This window comes from Spea bombifrons, chromosome 1 (assembly GCF_027358695.1).
Source record: "Spea bombifrons isolate aSpeBom1 chromosome 1, aSpeBom1.2.pri, whole genome shotgun sequence".
Taxonomy (NCBI): Eukaryota; Metazoa; Chordata; class Amphibia; order Anura; family Pelobatidae; genus Spea; species Spea bombifrons.
In genome coordinates, this window is record NC_071087.1 from 22,636,979 (window position 1) to 22,658,689 (window position 21,711).

Consider the following 21,711-nt stretch of genomic DNA (forward strand, 5'->3'; position numbering starts at 1 on the left):
CAGCCAGTACATGCTGAAACCTAGCTAGCTGCCCCCCTTGTGTATTGATGCTGCCAGCAGTATGGGCTCTGCACATCACTTACAGCCACCCTGTACCAGCATGTACTGGCTGACTTGGCATGATAGGAGTGTGATTGCTAACAGCAATCACAGCGAGCACAGTCCCATCATGCCTAGGTACCAGCATTTACTGGTTGCCTGGGTTGGCAGCATTTACTGGTTGCCAAGTCATATTGCTAATTTTGTCCAGTTGTGTGTTACCTACTTTTATTAAAAATGTGAGTTTTTATTATTATTTTTAAAGGTGGGGGTCATTTTCGGTTTTGGCTAAGTGAACCCTGAATGTTTTGGTCCAGAATTTTCATTTTAGTTCATCCCTAGAATAAATCTAGGGAATCCTGAATTTGTAGTCGCAAAACTTTCTAGGCCCAGAAATCAGTGAGAGGAAGAGTAAAGGTTTTGTGTCATTTTACTTTATTTTAATCTGCATATTTTATTAAAGGACATATTTTTTGTCACAGTGAAAAATGAGTGCGGCCCGCGCACGTATACAATTCTGATGAAGTGGCCCACTGCAGAAAAAACTTGGACACCCCTGGTCTAGACATTCCTGATGGTTGTTTTGGCTGTCCTCCAGGTTTCAGATTCTTACAGTAGAACTGACTAAACGGAGTTAAAGAGAGTTGAATCATTGTTGCCAAAGACAGCTTTCTAGAGCTCCAGATGTTTGAGCTGTAAGAAGGCTGCATGCCTGCTTGCTTGCATGTGTTTGCCTGTCCTTGCCTTAATGTCTACATAGTGCATCAGTACAGCATCTCCACTGAGACATCTAGGTCTACTTGCTGGACTGTTGTCAGGTCCAGTCGTCTTCTCGCTCTTTAACAGGGTGATGGCTCTCTTGACCTCATCTCTTGTTGGCTTGGTTGATGCTTGGTGGATTTGGTGATGCTGGCATGTCCAGGAGTTCCTCAAAGTGCTTTGTGCATCTGTTCTATTCCTGTGATGGTCTTCCCCTGCTTTGATGGGATGCTCTAGTTTACTGAGCTTTCCAGTCACTTGGTGGTGTTATGCAGCTGTTTTGTGTTGCTGCTATATGCTCCCAACTCCGCTTCTGCTGCCAGTCTTTCCACATAGTGTCTTGTCCTTTCTGATGTTGCTCTTCATTACTCTGTGGGCTTCGCATACTCTTATTTGGTCTTTCAGAATGTGAAGGATGCCATCAGCGCTAAAGAAAACAGAATTGCTTTTACAGACAGACATATACAAGTGTAGCTACTGAGGCTTACATTGGCATTACATGCCACTACATAGGGGATGATTGGAAGATATCTTCTATCTGCCTCACTACCATGCTTCTGGAAGACAGGCATATAGCAGCAAAACATTGGAGAATGGTTGGAGGAGGTCGCTGCAAAATTAGAAATTCCGGCTAAAAATAAATTGCCATTTAGCATTACAATGGTGCAAATATTGTAGCTGCTGTGAACATCCTGGAGGACAAGCATGGGTGGACCAGTATCCGCTGCACTAGACACCTTGCAGCTTGTGATCAATGCTGCATTTAAGCATTCAGGAATTCGTAGAGCTGTAAGTGCTGCAAGAGGACTAGTTGAACATTTTAAAAAAGTGAGCTAGCCAGCAACAAGTTGAAGGAGAAGCAGAAGCAAATGGGTACAGCTGAGCACAAGCTTCTTCAAGATGTAAGCACAAGATGGAATAGTGCTTACTATAGGGTTGACAGACTCATTGAACAAAAGTGGCCAGTAACTGCCACTCTGTCTGACCCATTACACAAAGGGGCAAACATTATCTGGAATTAAAACCAGACCAGTGGAGTGTTCTAAAGAACTTTCCACTGCTCTTAAGCCCTTTGAATGCGCTACTGTATTCATGAGCAGCCAAGAATTGCAGTCCCATGAGCTGTTTTTCTTTATGGGGTGAGGTTGCTAGCCCCACGTCCAAACCTCCTCTCTCCTTTACCCTTACTTGGAACGTCACTGGTGGGGTATATATAAATGGAGTTCACACACACATTATATGAACAGAAGTATTGGGACACCTACAGTAGAGCATTTGTGAGGTCGGGTACTAATGCTCTGTGTGGGGCAGTCAAGTTTTTCCACACCAAGCTCATCCAACCTTTATTGACCTTGCTTTGTGCGCTGGGGCACAGTTGTGCTGGAACAGGAAAGGGCCTTCCCCAAACTGTTCCAACAAAGTTGAGAGCATTGCATTGTCCAAAATGTACTGGCATGCTGAAGCATTAAGATTTCCCTTCACTGGAAGTAAGGGGCCTGGCCTTGAAAAGCCTCATACCATTTTCTCTCCTCCACCAAACTTTACAATTAGCACAATACAGTCAGGCAGGTAACGTTCTTCTGGGATCTGCCAACTATCCCATCAGACTGGGAAACAGAGAAGAGTGATTTGGCACTCCACAGAAACAGTTTCCACTGCTCCAGAGTCCAGCGGCAGTGTGCTTTACACCATAAGAGCCGATGGTTGGCATTCTACTTGGTGATATGAATCTTACATGCAGCTGTTGGGTCATTCCATGAGGCTCCCACTGCACTTTTTGTGTTGATATTAATGCCAGCGAAAGTTTGGAACTCTTCAGCTATGGAATTAGCAGAGCATTGGCATCTTCTACGCACTATGCGCCTCAGCACTCTGTGACCACGGTCTTTGACTTTACGTGGTCTTCTGCTTCATAGTTTAGTTGCCGCTGTTCCCAAAAACTTTACGGTTGACCATGGAAGTTTCACAAACTGACTTATTGCAAAAGTACCACGCTTGAATTTACCTAGCTCTTCAGGCCCATTTTTCCATAAATCTTTGTAAATGCAGACTGCACAGGTAGGCTTTGGTTCATTTATTAAAATAGCATAATGTTAAGCTCAATCTTTATCCCACTCGTTTTGCTCTGGACTGGTTTTTCTTTGGGCTTTAGCTTATCCTTGTGCACCATCGATTACAGTTTCAGTAGTATGCATATCCAGACTGTTAGAACTGAGCAAGAACAGGAATGAATCAGTCAAAAGTTGAGACACTCCAGATACTAAATCTTAAATTGGGGAGACCGCACTACTGAAGAATAACAGTACTAATGGTTTGTTCTGGCATAATAAGCATACAAATGTTCAGAAAGGCCCCTAACATTTTGACTATACCAGTTTTTTTTACAAAAACTTGTTTCTTCTGTATATGTTAGCACTTTGGTTGCTTCAAATGTCTGGGGGAAAACACAATTTTGTATTTTTATATTCTGTAAGTAATTAAAAGAGAAAATGAATTGCTTCAATGTTTCATTATAAATAGAAAAGACATTCAAACATTCAATTTAGTAACAATAGACAGTGTTCTATATAAAGCATACATACACAAATATTAAGTATGTAATATTGACCATTAATCATATCACTAACATTCTCAAGGCTCAGGTAAAGATAGGAGGAGATATTTAGTGTAACGCATAGAGGCTTAATATTAAGGTCACTTGTAATGTATTTAAACAAAAGTGATTGTGAGATAATCTATTCTAAGTTAAGAAAATGTAAGAAAAAAAGCATGGAGACTTCCCAGCTTTCAAACCTTTAATAGTATGTTTATCTCGAGTAATGAAAAAAAGGATGGTTTAATAGTTGTGTTATCAGCTAGATTCATTAGTTTCAGTCTGTTTAAAAAGGATCTAATATCCTGAATCGGAGTACCATTATCGCGTAAATTATATAAAGATTTGAATAGTGTGCATAGTGCTGGGGCAAGTCTTCCTGAGTGCAAATATGGGTGCTGGGATAATTACACTGCAATAATTAATACACCACACATTTTAAAAAAAATTCTTCCTGCAAAAAAACAAATTGTAAAAACGGGTGCTGGCACGGTAACCGCAGAAAAAAGTGCGCGACCCAAGTCCTCCGAGGCAAAGAAGGTTGTCACCTGCAAAATGGAGGTTGCGTGGCACAGAAGCACGACAAATGATAAACGAGCACATGAAAACGAAACACGTGGGCTTCACAGAGGAAGGCGGAACAGGACAGTAAGTTAAAACTAAATGAAGATATATTTATTGAGTTACACAGAGATAGCTTTTTCTGCATTCTAATCATATAAATCTATTCATCTTTTCTTTTTAATTTCAGAAGTAAACAGCGTACCATGACAGAGTTTGTGCAGCAAACGACCACTTCGCCTGTAACTAGAGTTGGTGTGCCCTCAACATCTGCAGCATCTCTACTTGACTTGCTCCTTGAGTCTGGGGGCAGTAGTGAAGAGGAGACTAGAGAGGGGCATCTTGAGGAGGATATTAATATTCATATTAGAAATGAGGTCCAGGTTTATTTTGCAGAGAGGCCCCTTGCCAAGGAGAGAAACCCTTTGAATTGGTGGAATGGTAACCAAGAGAAATATCCTATCTTGGCAAAATCATACTTGTGTATCCCAGACACCTCCACGCCATCAGAGCGCCTCTTCTCTGCTGCAAGCAACATCGCTTGTAAAAAGAGCCAGCCTCAGCCCTGAGCATGTGGACATATTAACATTTTTACATTATAATGCACATTTTTTGGAACAGTGATTGTCCACCTCTTTTAGGAATGTTTGTTTTTGTTCTGCTTTTTAAGACTTTGTACAGTTGTGTAATGGTTGCTAATGCAATATAATTTGACATTGTTTTGAGAGACAGGGAGATGTTTCCTAGGTTAGAAATGTCTTGAGATACTTTAAAACCTATGGTTTAGGTATTAAAACCTAGTTTGAGAAATATTGTTTGGGTTCTTGTACCTTTAAAATACAGCTTTTATTATTATGTCATAGTAAAATAAGAAGGCGATTAGAGAAATGCCATTGTGATAGAGATAAGTGTTGTGTGCACCGAGTACAATGACATTAATATAAATTTTAAGTTTTTATTCTGTTTGTTGTTAACATCCAGTTTGTTAATTACATTTTATTGGCCAACTAATGGATTATGAAAATAATGGTTAGTTGCAGCCCTACTTATTATTTACTTTAAATAAATTTAAGAATGTATATAAAATTAACAAATGCCCTTTCTCTGAATTCTCCTATAATTATGGTAGGTTATAATATGGAAGATACGGATATATCTCTACGGACGAAAATAGGAATATCACAAATATCTGATATAATTGTTGATGGGGAAATATTATCTTTTCATAATATACAACTGAAATATGGTATTCAAAACAAATATGTTTCCGTATCTAAGATTGAAAAACTACATATATAAAGGACACTATTAACTCATAATCATCAAATAGATAACTTATTTAAAATTATACAGCAAAAAGGTCAACTCTCTAGATTGTCTTCTTTAAAAAGAGATAACCAAAATGATAAATATGCTCCTTTATTAAAATGAGAAAACTTAATAGGTATGGAATTTGATTTGGGAGATTGGCTAAAGGGATTATTAATAACCAGACGGAATACTCATTGTATATCCCTAATGGAGCTGCAATATAAAATGTATCATTGGTACCTAGGTCCAACACGACTCCATAAGATCTCTGTTTTGAATTCTGATCGTTGTTGGAGATGTCTGACAGAGGTGATATGCTGCACATTTGGTGGGATTGTCCGCGATTAGAATCCCTGAAACAACTGCAAAAGGTATTATTGAGAATGATAAATATAAAATCAAGACATAAGAGTTGAAGCTTTCTTATTCCATATTAACCTACCATTGGTAAAGAAGCCACAAATTTTTTTAAATATCACAATTTATAGCGGCAAAAATAGGTATTACTAAGAAATGGAAATCAGAGGAAATTATAACTTGGAAAGAGGTCGAGGTACAACTCGAATATCAAAAGATGTTTATATAGCAGTATCCATATGATTAATGGGTTAGGGTAAGTGATACCTTTAACTTCTTTAGTGTTATTCACATCTTTCAAGTGAAAAAGTGCTGATTACTTACCTTGGGGAATACATATGTAGGTGGTACTGGGGTTGGAAATCTTTGTTACACTTTACAAATGAAAACATATGGGTGGAGTGAATGCCCCACCAAATATTACACAGCTGGCAAAGGGGAAGCTATAACATGAGGCAAGACTGAAGAAGTGGAACAGAAGCTGCTATTGTCAGGGTCATACCTGCAAGCTCTCTCAATAAGCTGACCCTGGGACCCTTTAAATATTGACCATTAAAAAGCCTATTGTGACGATTCTATGTAGTGTTAACCAAATGGCTCTAAATAGCAGTCCTCAAGGAAACTGATTTGAAGATACACTTAAATTTACTCACCTGTATTCAAGCAGGGATATCATGTAATTGAATGAAAGTATACTGTGTTTACTCACCAAAATATTCCCCTTTTACTGAATACACTCGCCTGCATTGTACACATAAACAGACAGCTTATTTAAACACGCAAGGATCAACTAGATCATTGGAAGACAATAAGTCTATCGGGTATCAGACCTCCCTTAACCAAACTATTCTGTAAACTGCATACTATATTCATACTATATCATTTTGCCTCATTCATACTATATACATTTTCAGCATTTAGGAGGATCTAGGAAAGTGACTGGGTCTTTGTAACTGGACCTTATTCTTAGTAGGAAAGTCATGTCCAACTGTATTTAATTATTAGTGAAGCAAACCCAGAATCAGTGTTACTTTGAGGAGCGCTGCTTGCCCAGGCTGCATGTCACTAAATGAGGTGCACCAGCACTATATGCACTTAAGTACAGGGGAACAATGGGAATATGCATATGTACAATCCAATTGCCTTTCCCATTTGCAGTGCCTTCCCCTGACAGAAAACCTGATTAAACAGGATATTTTGTTTCAAGACAAAAACACTTATCTATATTAAATTATTCTTATTTTTAATTCAAATCTATTCCACTCCCTTCTCTCTGAAATGTGCCCTTCTCCGCAAGGGAACAAAATACAGAACAAATACATTAACATTCAAATGTTTGCAAGCCAAAAGACAAAAATGCTAGACACAGAAAAAACAAATATGGTGTAGCGTACAGTGACTAACACATATGGTTTATATATTTTAATACCTGCTATGATGTTTATTATACTAAAAAACACCAGAAATAGTTTCCCATGTTTCAGTATGTATCGGGGACCTAATATACCTGTAAGACTGGCGTGTCTTGACAGACAAGTTAGGTCATAAGTACAATTCATCTTACAGTTTCGCAAAGATAAAACATTTCTTTGCACTTGAAAGATCTAGTAGGTCTAAGTGAAAATATTCCTAAAAGTGGCTAATGCAGACTAAAATTTCACGTGCTTTATGTGGTTAGTCACAATGTGAGATAATAAGGTAGGTATCTGTCGCATGCCTCCTTTTGTGCTAATTGATAGCATGAGATTTTGTCTTCTTCAAACAAGCTTTGAGAGACTCTCTGTCTAGTCTTAAAATCACTAAACATTCCTATTAATAACCATTTAAGGAATAATGCTGTCAACGTTCGTGATGAAAACTTTCTACAGATGGAAAAATAATTGGAGAAGATCTGTAATTTGTGATACATCAACAAACAGATTAAATTGACACCTAACACCACTTTACTTCAATCTTACAGTTTAGGGTTAATCCTTTGCCCTGCATAAGATTCTCAAAGGCCACCGGTGGCAGTGCTAATTTTATTCCTGTCCTGTCCTAAATCCCTGAGAAATAAACTGGTATGTGGAATGTTTTAGCAACGTTTGAAGATCACTTGCCTACACCTTAAACAAAAAGTGTACTTTCTTTCACAAAATAACAATTAGCAATTGCAAATGGCTACCCAAGGATGTTTTCCTAAGCAGGTTAATAAAAAAAAAAATAACCTATGTACGTAAGGTTTTTTTTGACATTTTTATTTTTTTACATAAAAATGCCAACATGTCTTATCAGCACATTTTATTCTGAAAAGCACGGAATCAGAGGATAATATCATGGCTGTATAGTAAAAACTAATGCTGTGTATAGTACACATGGGTGTTACACCCATGAATTCCGTTTACATTACTATTAAAGAATATCATGAGTTTACAATTATTCTATTATAAATCACAAATTATACTATATACTAGTTTTATTAACCAAGCAGGAGAGCAAATGACCTCTGGGTCCGATAATGAGGATTTCTGGGCCATTGGCACAAGCTTATTTTTTTCTTGCGTGTTTTGGCTTCAGGCAAATATATAGCCACCTAGACTCATTAGGGTCCATTACAAACCTACAATAGGTGCTCCTCTGCTTTTCTACACAGCTCCTTTTAGTAAGACTTGACTGGGAAATGAGCACAAAGTCTGTTTAGGTCATCTTTTTTAATGGCCCAAGCTTGGCCCCCCATGGCTAATGGTTCCATCCGCTCCACTACTCCGCTATACAGTTGTATGTGTGAATAAGGAAAAATTGTCTGACTAGTAAAACAAATGAGTGGATGAAATCAACAAGGCCAATCTTAGCACCAGATGGACCGGGTAGCTGAACTCACTTGTAGGAGCCTTAGTTATTACGGCCCATGAGTAGTGAAGCGGTTCCATGGGAGTGTGGTGTAGGTGCTAAAGCGGCACTAACAGGTCAACCAAAGCCTGGTCTGCGCTTGCACAGGGAAGTGTGAGCACAGACTTGGGTTGTAACTTGTGAGGTGTTCTTGCAAGCTCTTTGACCTGTGAAGAGATGCACTTGTGCCCACAGCTAACCTGTTAGAAATAGACTAAGAGAGGGCACGCAGGCACGATGGTGCTTTGTGTATGTAGGTTGTTTAATGCAGTTTTACTACAATATATTTTCCTGCAATTTATTTGGGGTGTTTTTAGGTGAAGTGCTGCATCTTGGCCTAGACCAGGGGTTCTCAAACTGCAGCCCTCCAGCTGCTGCAGGACTACATCTCCCATACTCCTCAGCCAGCCCCTTAGCTGAAGGAGCATTATGGGAGATGTAGTCCTTCAGCAGCTGGAGGGCCGCAGTTTGAGAACCCCTGGCCTAAACTATAACAAATTATCTTCCAGTAACTCTTTACTCACAAAACCACCCGCACCAGCTTTAGTCAAAAATCAATGGGGACAAACCTATAGGTGCAAATTTGGCTGACAGTCCCTGTGAGAACTTCCGGTTGCTAATGTCCTACTGGCTCAGAGTCTTCATGTTCGCCATCCTCGGCTACTCTCACAGTGCATGTCTCTAGGTCTGAGGCCTGACGGCGTGTGTGTGTGCAGGGGAATAACATAAGCTATGTGTTTAGAACGCATAGATACGGTTTTCCATGGCCAGAAACTGTAGAGCTTTGCTTATGCTATAACTGTAGTTCAATGTGGCAGCTTTTGCACTAGCATAGAAAAAGCACATCCCATCGATAAGTGATTTGTTTCTCCCTGCCAAGCATGATTTTTTTTTCCAGGCCCAAAATGTGTATCATACATTCTAATAAATGATAATTTTGCTGAATATTGTATTTTATATTCCTAAACAAAATCGCATGGTAAAAGCAATTACCACACAGCTGCCCTCTCTCCGGGGGTATTTCAGACCATTAGCAGCAGGGTAATATACCCTTATGATACGGTCCTTCCCCTCTAGAGTTGTATGTTAATCTCAAAGCCTCACGCTCTCCTGCACTATGCTCGGCTAGCGAGGAGATAAAGATTTCTCGCAGAAACCCAATTCTTATACCAACGCACCAATACTGCCCCCGTGCCCCGATAAGGCCTAAACCTAATTTATACGCGTTCCGCATCACGTGACGTATACCTAATCCCATCAACATCAGCAAGTCTCGCGAGATGTCGCTCGCTTTATTAACGCTACGAGAGGCGCTTCAGCTTTCTTTCCGTTCTGGCTAGGGTGAGTTGAGGGTCGGATGGCGGTTGTAGTCGGGACTGGGTCGTAGTGTAGCGTGTGCTCGTTGTTAATACTTCTTAAGGCGAAGTATATGTCTTCTTCGTTCACGCCTAACCCCTTCATTACCCATTCAGAGCTGCTCTATGCTCTGCGGTGGCTAACACAGGGGGGGAGATCATGGTCTCTCTAAAACATAGAGATGGAGGCCTTACTCCTCTCTGTATCCTGTCGTGAGCTACATATGCTTTGGCTCGGCCAGAACTCTACATGGCTGCGTAGAATTCTATTTCGTGCTGCAAAGTAACGAATACTGGCGTGTGTTACGGATGTTTCCGCTTCGGGCTGATGCATAGTTCGTAGGCCTCTCCTCGGTGGAACCGGTTTCGGGTCCTTGTAGGTTGCCTCGCTCTATACGTCAGTTCTCTCACTACGTTATGAAACGATCAGTTTAATCTTCTGTTAACATTATGTAGCTTGTTGCCCATGTTAAAGTAATCATGTTATCATTGCTACAAATGTATTGTGCTACAGCTGAAATAATGTGTAATGGAATACAGCAGCGATGCTAACCAAATCCTTGTTTTCTCGTTTGCAGGCTGGCCTGCCAATGGTGACTCCTTGGGACTGAAGCTTCACTTTCTTACAGGTATGTCACTCGCCCTCTGCGTTACTGCTTTCCATGCAGGGCTAACACACCGCTTGGTGTTCTGAGCAGAATATCAAAGCTGATCTTTGTGCCCATCCCCTTTTCAGCTTTGCCCACTTTAGGATCTCTCATTCTTTAAGTGGCCAACACAGGGGGGTATAGAAAAAGCTCTATAAAACTCAAAGTGAAGTGTGTGTTTTTGCTTTGAATCCTGTCTGGAGCAATATTGTCAATGTGATAATGTTAATCTGTACGGTCAAACAGTATGGTATATAAGTGTTACACCAGCCTGGTGCCCTAAATGCTAAACTTTCTTTACGGAGTGCCAGTTTTCTGGGAGATATTGCATATCAATAAAACTGTGTTACAAAATGTCATGTCACAATAGCCAGATTTGACATGCTACTTTTGGTGTATCAGTGCAGTTCATGTAACCGCAACACAAGAACAGTGGTTTATTAAACCCTTGTATCAGAATGCAGTTAGAATGAATAAATGCATGCAACAGGTATTTCAAGCAGCTGGAGCTGCAGCTTGCCAAGTCTATAGACTATATGCAGGGCTTGCAAGTCAAATTATGTAACTGGTGTAGTTAAAGGAGATTGGCTAACCGAACTGTTCTAAATAACTTACAGGTTGAAATCTTGAATTGTGAAAATGGAAGATTTGGCATCTGCTGCTTATTTGACGTTCAACACCTTCCTAAATTCTCACTAAAAGCTGAAGAGGAAATCCTGCAAGATGTCAAACACTTTGGGTAGCGGTAGTTAGATGTGGTACATTGTAGAGTATTGTGCGTTAGGTTGTCTGGATGCTTTCATATAGCACCTTTAGTATTGTAGGTCATGGCTGTATGTTGGTTTAGCTGTTTAGTGGCACTTTTAAACTGTCATATGAACATATGAAGTGTATATATATAAGCAGGCTGGGGCTGAACGTGGTAATTCTGCATTGGCATACGAGTTGATGGTGGATTATTATTGAAGGTAAGTTTTTGTAAACGCTTGAGCAGGAAATGTGATTTCTATTGCCTGTGAATGTATTGATAAATAAAATCTATGGTTTATATAACTGTCTGGCTCATATTTATTGCATTTTCAAGCTAGCAATGTAGCAGTCAACTATTAAAATGTGGTGCTAAAAAAAATCAACCGTATAAGGTGAAGACACAAAGGGCAAGCAGAACATGTTTCCTAGGTTGCTAAGAATGTGCCCTTCAGCCCACACTATGGTGTTCTTGGTAGTGCCAACCACATTGGGGGGAGGGGTAGACTTCATCAAATTTACACTGAAAGAACATTGGCTTTTTGACCTTTGACTATGAAGTCTAAAAGGAATTGGTGGCAAAAAGAGAACCATACTTGAGGTGGGCAGGCATCTTGTAGGAGTTTAACAATCTTGCTATAGTTTAACAATTGGTGAAACAATGATTTGGAGCTGTCGCTAGCAGTGTGACTGGGCAGGTTAGGAAAATGCCAACTGCCTCCTGACTTTGTCTTTAGTGTCCTCCGTTTGAGTGCCCACTCCAGGATCTTTAAAATAGCCATATGGTGACCACTAATTTCACATTTAATAAGTTTTCTAAGAAAACCATTTAAATTCAAATTAGGGTGTATACATGGGCACTGGCCTCACACTGCTTGTGTTTCCAGGACGGATGCTGTTGACAATGTATTTCAATGAGAGCACAATTTTTTGCTTCATATACAAAAATGAATGGGGTTTACTTATTAAAGGAGGCGTTTGTGGGGAAAGTTATAAATTGCAAGTACTTGTGTATCTGAAGTATAGCTCCATGTTGGCATGGAGCTAAGGGGGGTGATGTATAAGAATTAACTTTTCTTCCGTACATCTGCTAGTGAATATACTGCAAATCCGCGTACGTCCAAGCAAACAAGTATAGGCTTCAAAATAGAGTTCCGTTTATCTGTTGCAAAGTAAAGGCTTCAGTATACATCTATTTTCACCCACACATCTTACATTGTGTAGTTTTATTATGTTAACCATAGCAGTGATATACAATCAGGTTTGCAAACTGATGGTTTTATGCACAGTAAGTAAAGATTATCCTATCTGTCCTCAGTGCCTCTTTTGTGATAATGCTGGTATCAACCTTGACATCCCTATGTTACTCCTGTATCTGTTACCTTACTCATGGAGTCATTAGATATTGGCTCCTACCTGCTAAGGTTTGTATTTTCTGCTGCAGTAATGTATGGAGTTCATAGTCTTATCATTTGAGCTTGTATAATATACCCCTAAATAATTCTGCCAGGGTTATCCAGAAATTTGTAGAATGGTATCGTTCCTGCTGGAATTGTCTTTTTCCTGCATATATGAATGCAAAAAAACAGAATGTTGCAGAATCTTGTAATACCTTTTTTATTGGACTAACAGTGTTTAAAATAATAGACGAGCTTTCGGGAGTCCTCCCTTTGTCAAGTCAAAAGCATTTCTGACCAAGCAAGTGAAAAACAGTTTAAAACAGTTTAAAACTGACCAGTACATGTTCTGATACAGGGTTAAAACAGGGGTTAAAATAACAAGATAGAGAATTTGCAGACAAAAAACTAAGAGGGTCGTAAATAGTAAATAGTGGCATATACTGCACAGATAAGGCAGTTTTTTCACTTGCTTGGTCAGAAATGCTTTTGACTTGACAAAGGGAGGACTCCCGAAAGCTCGTCTATTATTTTAAATACTGTTAGTCCAATAAAAAAGGTATTACAAGATTCTGCAACATTCTGTTTTTTTGCATTCGTATACACTGGACTAATACGGCTACCCCAAACTCCTGCATATATGGAATGGTAGGATTACATGCAATACATCCATGTTTTTTCCTTGTGGATTGTCACATAGATTGCGGAGGAGCAGAGATGGAGTAAACTTAACCCTTTGAGTGATGGGGTCAAGTGGAGTCAAGTTCGGTGGTACTTTTAGGACAAGATAAGCCTTTCATAGATACTGGGGTTAGGGCTAACTGCACATTACCACATGATATTACAGTAAATATACAAAAAACAAACCCAAAATGTACGTTTCGCCATCGTTTCCCTGTGTATACCAAACCAATTAGGGAAACTAAGTAATTCATTTAAAGCTCCAATCCCTTTAGTAAATTTCAGATTTACTTGCACACAAAGCCCAGGTAGGGTTACCTTCTTTAATTGTGCTATAGAAACAAAATATAATATTGAATAGGATGTAGAAGTAAATACTCATGTCCACAAGCATGTAAACTTTTTACATCTCTGGTGCCGCTAATTTTGTGAGCTACAGCTCAAATCACAGTTGTCATAATTCTGGCTGAGGGTGAGTGGATTTTAAATATATTTAAATTTGTTTTCATTTATTAGCATTTTTATTGGTGGAGGGAATGGAGTACCTGTGTGTATAAATATATACAAAGTAGTACTCATCCAGATTCCCGGGTTGCTGCTAGAATAATAATAAACAATATACACAAAACAGCAATAATTCAGTGAAAACCATTCAAAAAACACCTATCTAAGGCATAAATATTGGAGATTCCGTCACACTGTATGGCTACATTCCTTACTAAGGAGCTGAATCGGCAGGAATGCATTGCATTTTAACCCAAAAGAGACTCTCAAACAATTAAATGCTTTCTCTGGACACCGTTAACGAGGCGACTGTGTGATAGGAGATGCTGCTTAACCCTGAGGTTTGGTCAGAACCTCTAAATATGCACAACACAAAAATAATACACAATAATGGAGCACAAAACTTAAAAACATATTCAGATTCCTGGGTTGCATGGTAGGAGAAATGTATTTTTTTGCCAGCAAGTTGATATCCCAGCGCCCCCCCCAACATAAATTACCATGTGAGAAAGTCACAGCAACACAGACTCATTTCATTTATTTTTCTGTGACTTAAGGCAAGTTAAACACATGGGACTTCAGCTCGAAAGGGGTAAAATAGTTGCTGGCTGGTTCAGGAGTCACTCAAGACTTTGTGCCCCCTAGGATTGGCGCATTAACCATTAGGGTTATGTAAAAGTTCTCAGGTGTTGTAGTTATAATCCGGGTTGCAGGCTTCTTTTGAGTTCACACAAATACCGCGGGTTAGAATTATTTATTGTTGACATGCATATTATTTTTTTCCTTACATATAATATTAGAAACATTTCAAAAACTGTTTCGGTTTTGCCGCCATGGTTAAGTTATAGTTGTATGTTCATTAAATACAACCTGATCAATATGCATTTGGGATTTCTAGAGAATAAAGTTAACATCTGTAGTTAACAGCTGCACGATGCAAAGGGAATGAGGAGCTTAAGAGGTGCCATTCATAGAACACTTGAGAAGGTTTTTCCCAAATCCCGGAGTGTGACCTAGAACCTTGTTAGCAAACTTCAGGAGGGTAACACAGGGAACAGATGTGCTCTACTTTGTGCTCCGTGGGCTCATGGGATGGGATCACTGTGGCTTTGTAAGATTGACTCTTTTCATTCTTCTCTTTGATGCTTTTTTTGTTTTTTTTCACAGCTCCAGTGGATGTTCAATGACCGGCCTTTCATGTGTAAGATCTTCAGGCAACTGTCAAAAAAACAAAGATTATACGGAAACACAAAAGGGAAATTTTAATGCCTCCAGCAATGCCCTCTAAGAGCATAGGGGAACGCCAATACAATATGCTGTTTATATCGGAATCTTCCAAAACACAAAAAATGCATTGCCCTGGACGCCATTCCAGGCTTCTAATACCTCAATATCAACTTCATGCAACTTCATACAAGACAAGCAAGACAATTTTCTGTATGTGTAATGTAACTGTATTGATAGTGGGTAGCAAAAGTGGAATATAATACAAACTGAAATAGAAAATATGTTGGTATGTTACTCAAACCAAATACTTTCCAAAGCCAGGATGATTATTAGCCATCAGGACTAAACATGTTAGCAATGTGTGCAAGCTCACAAAACAGCATAGTGAATTTACTCCAGAAATGAAAATTTGGGTGGCTATTGAACACACTTTGAAATACTTTTCAGGATATGAAACATACATAATGGAGCAATACATTGGTGCTGAGTTTTTATTTTTAATGCTCTTTAGCTTCCGAATCCTTCCAGTTTGTGGAAAAGCCTAGAAGCCACATGTCACGGACAAATTTCAGCACAGAACATATATGCTCATCATGTTCAGGATTAACAACAGGATACTCAGGAATAATTGACATGACTGTAAACGGGCATCATTTTTGCACTTATCTTTAATACTGCCACATGTACTCAAAATGTTTTCAGAAGATGATCTATTGGTCAACGTATAGGTTTTTGTTAGATGAGATGAGACTTTTAAACAGTTATATTACTGCGGATATGTAGCATATGATTCTATCATGTAAGAGGTAGACACACTGACACCACCACCATGTTTTCGCTCTATAATTGGCACTTTCTTTGATACAGTGCTACTGTTTTGAAGACATCCAGTTTATTAATTCACTTCAATAAAGGTAAACGTGGCACATCTAGCGTTATATAATCCATTTTCAATCAACAACAATCAGTAACTCAATAACAGGAGGGAGGAACAATAATACAGAGGTTTATATGGCTGTCCCCATGGTCATACACTATATGACCAAAAGTATGTGGACATCTGACCATCATACGTACATGCTTGTTGGACATCCGAATGCAAAACCATGGGCATTAATATTGAGTTGGCATCCACAAGATTTTGGAGAGTGTCTACGGCCCATTTAGCCAAAAGGAACTGTGAGGTCAGGCACTGATGCTGGATTAGAAGGCCTGTTTCACAATCAGTGTTCCAGTTCATACCAAATGTGTTCAGTGGGGTTCAGGGCTCTATGTAGGCCACTCGAGTTCCTCCACACCAAACTCATCAGTCGTGCTTGAACAGGAAAGGGCCTTCACAAAACTGGCGCCACAAAGTTAAAAGCATACACTTGCCCAAAAAATGTCTTTGTATGCAGTACATTACACTTCACTGAAACTAAAGGGCCATACATGCATTACAGTAGGTAGTATTCTTTGGTATCCGCCAACCCCCAATTTGTCCATCAGACTTACAGATAGTGAAGCATTATTCATCACTCCAGAGAGCACGTTTCCACTGCCCGGTGGTGTGTTGTAGATATTCGGCTTGTGTGCAGCTGCTCGGCAATGGAAACCCTTTTCACGAAGCTTCTGACACACAGTGCTTGTGCTTATTTTACCTCCTGAGGCAGGTGGGATCGCTGTAGTAAGTGATGCTACAAAAGACGGCAATTTTTATGTGCTACAAGAGTGAGTGTGTGATCTACCGCTTTGTGGCTGAACTGTTGTTACTCCTAGATGCTTCCACTTCACAGTTATTGACCTTACAGTGGATGGGGCAGATCTAAATGGGCAGAAATTTCGCAAACTGACTTGCCTATGTGTTTGATTTTATACACTTATTAGCGATGGATGCTGTTGAATCATCTAATAACTAAGAGCGATGTCCCGATATTTTTGGTCATGTGGTGTATATTGCTTATGATGATCTGTTACATGAGGATATTTCATGTACTGAACTGTAAAAAATAACAGATCTTATTCGAGAACCTGCAGAAAGATTCTACCTAGCAAAGTAATCTGTTGAAACCGATGTGCGCACCTGCACGCTGTTTACAAAAGTTTGGGCCTCATCCATCTGCCCTGCTGCACCTGAATGAAGGTTCATGTCACCAGAATGTTTATGGTACAATGGAGCTTCTATTTGACTATACACAAAAGCAGATTATTTCCAGCAAAAAAAAATATTTAACTCTTGATTGACTGTAAGACTGTGATGAATTACAGCAATGTCGATATTCTAGAATGTATCTGCAAATGCTATTCATTAGATTCATGGCAGCTAGGAAGATATTTGTCTCCAAGGCCTGAAATAATCTTCCAGCCTTTCTGTATTGTTTGTGTATATTTGCAGGTTCTGACCAAACATTAAGGTTAAGCTCCCACCAACACACAGGTGCCTCATTAATGGTGTCCAGAAAGGGCTTTGAATTGCATGAGGTCTCAGTGGGTTAAAATGCAGCGCAGTCTCCTTGAAGCAATACAGTCAGGAAAAATTAGAAAATTAATTAGTACTTTGACGCAGCGGCCGGCTAAGCAATATATGGCCATGCATTGCTCCGGCTACCTGGAGCCCACTCTTGTGGGACACGGCCAGGACTAACCACTGATGTCAGTGGGCTGTCCCGCTAGTGCCAGTGGGTATTCCCGCTGACATTGTGGTAAAAACCCCCATTTAAAGGGCAAATGGTGTGACAGGACCCCACTCCCATGACCCAGTTATGGTAATAAAATACTTAACATTTTTCTGAGTATTCTATTTTTTTAAATATACTTATAGATGTTTCCATGCATGGGAACTTTCTTCTTCAGGCTACCCAGATCCCCCCTTGCAGGAAGCTGGTAGGAGGTCCCAGAAACATCGGTGGATGGCCCCGCTGAAATCTTGTGTAGCCACTCTGACATCAGTAGACAGTCCTGCAATTTTTAATGGGGGAGTGAGGCGGGCAGCAACGCTGGTCCCACAACCTTTCTCCTTAGTGACCCTGAGACCCAGAGAAGTGGCACCCCTGGGAAAAACCCAGCGTGTATTTCTCTTTTGTATTACTGTATACTGATGTATGCATATGGATGTATCACATTTTACAGTTGTGTAACAATCAATAAAAAGTTACATTATAAAAAATACTGCAAAATGTATCTCTTGTAATTGTATGCCAACTACGTTCGTTTCTATTGTTACATTAATTATTTAGGTATACAGTCTGTAGTGGATACGGTGCGTAAATTACCATCAGTCTTATGAGCAGTTAAGTCTCGTTCCCACACATATCAGTATAATGGATTAGTGAGACTGAACAAAATAAATATTTCCTAAAAGGAGCTCTTCTAACGCTCATGGTCACCACATGGAGAGCGGTGCGGTAATGCACCGGGATACAGAGGTGCTATTCTTTTTTCATAATTTTAAGAAACCTGGGAAACGTTCTTTTTTTTCCATTCCTCATCATTCCTCATCACCATAACATACATGTGACAGTGTATTAGTTGGTTCCTTATGCTTCTCTGTCCCAAGTGACTATTATTCTAACAGAAATAATGATATACCTGTCTTTATGTGACTACCAATCAAAATAATCACAGACAGTGCTGCACTTTAATGTTGTTAAAATAAATATTTTGAAAGTCTGCAAAATCTAAACCTCCATAATATACGATTCAACATTATCCAACTTTTTAATTGGGTTGATATGGATAGAATTACATCAGAGGACAGGGCTTTACCAGGTCCTTTTATATGATTCTGTGAGTTTTCAATAGTCATTTTTGTAAAATTATATGTATTTCTTAATTTTGCTCAATTACATAAATAATAATCACATTATTTAGACTTTCATGGCTGTAGAACACTGTGTAACACTCAGAACAGAACAGAGGAGCAAAGAGGGATTTGGATCCAAACTCTGCCGCAATATTGTAAATAGAAATCTGTGTTAAAGTCACTAAGCCAGCTTGGGTTTAGAAATATTGAATTACAACCCCTATCATCCATAGGCATCATTGAACTTAAGTTTTAAAGGCGATGATCTCATATCTAATCATGCACCTACTAAGCCTTGCTTTGTTTTTTTCCAACGTGACATATTTTTGGAGGCTAAACAGTCACAAAGGAGAATGCTGCGGTTATGAAATATTGGGAATACTATTGTTGAACAAGACTCTTTATTGTGTAATTCCACATCCACTCTCAATTTTTTTTAATCAGTGACGGAGCACAGAGCGGATAAAGCAATGTGGAGTGTGGAACGCATTAGCAGAGCACAATATGTTCCTTATATGAAAAAGATACACATGGTTTTAACTGTTCTTTCACGGAATGCTTGTGGACATATGTGTTTGTGTTTCATTTTTTCAAACATCAATGTAATGAACATGCTGTACTATAGTGTTTACCTCCTCGGGTATTTGCAATGGAATGCAGGATTGAAACAGCTGACCAGGAAAATATATTTAACAGGGGCATTTCAAGACTGAAATATACAAATCTCATACAGTTATGTACCAGAAGTAGATATGCCAATGGCCATAACAAGGGCGAGCCTATGGCCACTGGCTCCTGAGTGCGTCATTTTTTGCCAAACCCCCCCATAAGGTGTGTGCGGATATATTATTGGAAACACCTGTGTAGCCAGACCACAATATCTCAAAATTCATATTCATTCACATTCAGGTCCCCAAAGGAAAACAAAAACCCGTAAATCATGCTATTTTCTAGAAATGTATCGATTTCTGGTAAAATAAATTTATATATAAAGTTAATGATCTGTCTACTCCCTCAACACTTTCCCTGTTCCTTTCCCAGTACCCTCCCTCTAAAGGCCCACCGCAGAAGAGGGAGAGCTCCAAGTAGCCAGCTCTGGGAAATTCCCAGACATTTATACCGTATATTCTAATTTTTATTAACTGTAATTAGATTAGGTATGACATGAATAAATACATTGGGCGGTTTATAAATAATTAATGTTCACTATATATATATATATATATATATATATATATATATATATATATATATATACATATTGAACAATAAACAGAAGGATATAAATATAAGTATATCATTGTTAACTACAGATGGAGTCTTTAGCCACTCACAGATCACGAAGTGGAGTATATTCAACTGCTCATGGTACCCAGCAGGACCAGGATGGCTGAACTCCAATCCAGTACCATCATAAAGAGTACCATCACAGAATACCAGTAGGTTATCGTGAGATTCTGAGCCTTTAAAAAACTAAGCTGTAGATGCTAGCTAGGTGGAAGCACTAGGACAGGGCAAGCGAGATTACCATCATTCTCCTTATACACCCCACACATCAAGCAACTCCCTGTAGAGTGTACATGCAGGGGTATTGAGTCCTCCTGAGGCTTGGCCATGACACTTTCAAATATATAAGCTGGATCTGAATTGTTTATATACGGTATGTATATATAACCCATGCATTTAGTTTTTGGCTCTCGATACTTCATTGTTTGGTCCAATCTTTCTTCAGAAGTTCAGCGGCAATGCCATAGCTACTATGAGTTCTGCTCACTCACAATCATGTAACACCTTCTTTCATTGCCCTAATACATTGCCCTTATACCACAACATTGTCTAAAATGTAATTGGGCTGGATTCATAATTAAACTCCAAATTCGAAATACTATGTGGTGTTTATTCCATGACACATAAGCTTAAAATAGACATGAAAATTATAACAAAAACAGTGGCATGTTCAAAAGAATGTAAATAGTGTTGGGTAATTGGAACAATGTGTGCTCACAAACATGTAAACCTCAATAAACACAATAATTCAAGCATGCCAAAGCCATATAACAAGTTGGTTCAACATCATATGTGTTTTCTGTTACATGCAGAACACGTCATTCTCTGGTCATGGAGCCACAGTCAGCCTTTTGTACTAGCAAACAAATGTCTGGAGAGCCACTAAAGCTTCCATACACATTACAATAAAACGCTTCTTGCCAAATATTGTGTCTTAATTGGTTTTCAACAACAATAATTTTCTTTCTTGTCACCACTATTGTGGTCTGTGTTCATTGATTGCATTTGCATGGACACTCAAGCTGTTACAAGCTCTTATGATATGTATGATAGTTGAGTGTTCACTATGAATTATTGTTTTCCTCCCCTTGCAAATACATGGAGATATTTGGCAGAACCCCCCCTTATGCCTTTGCCTTTTTTTCTCTGCCATCCAACTCCTAGGCTTGTAGGAGAATACAAGAGCCAGCCCCAGCAATGGCTTGTGGAAGAGTTTGACGGGGTCTAATGACATGCACAGAAAGTGTCTGTTCATTTAAAAAATATTTTATTTCAATTCATTCAACTTTCAAGAAGCCAAAAGAGGCAACAAGACTGACCATGGAGAGGTGATACACTGCAGCCCTGGAGCCACATCTTCTCCTGACAGTAAGCACTTTATTTTTGCTATACAGGTTTAATAAACTACTTACAAAGTACTTTAACACATATTCTTCATTTGTGGGGCTGCATGGGGCACTAAATTGTCCCTTAAAACTCAAAGTAAACAGAGGAACCACACCTGAAATTGTAATGGCCTTTGTGTCCCAAGTGGCCAGATTGGAAGCAGCATCAGGCATGTTTACCACCATGGTGCCCTTACCCAGTCTGCAAAACC

General features: G+C 39.2%; 1 long non-coding RNA gene and 2 other non-coding genes across 3 annotated transcripts; all 3 read left to right on the forward strand.

The window, feature by feature from the left end:
- The first annotated feature begins 9,948 nt into the window (after positions 1–9,948).
- On the forward strand, positions 9,949–10,069 carry LOC128468561 (small nucleolar RNA SNORA26). Its single transcript, XR_008345864.1, has one exon. It is a non-coding gene; the product is annotated as a small nucleolar RNA SNORA26 (small nucleolar RNA).
- Positions 10,070–10,359: 290 nt separating this feature from the next.
- Positions 10,360–15,503, forward strand: LOC128473068 (uncharacterized). The gene is made up of 3 exons (XR_008346245.1): positions 10,360–10,472; positions 11,108–11,248; positions 14,987–15,503. It is a non-coding gene; the product is annotated as an uncharacterized LOC128473068 (long non-coding RNA).
- On the forward strand, positions 10,582–10,701 carry LOC128468547 (small nucleolar RNA SNORA26). Its single transcript, XR_008345861.1, has one exon. It is a non-coding gene; the product is annotated as a small nucleolar RNA SNORA26 (small nucleolar RNA).
- Positions 15,504–21,711: the final 6,208 nt, after the last annotated feature.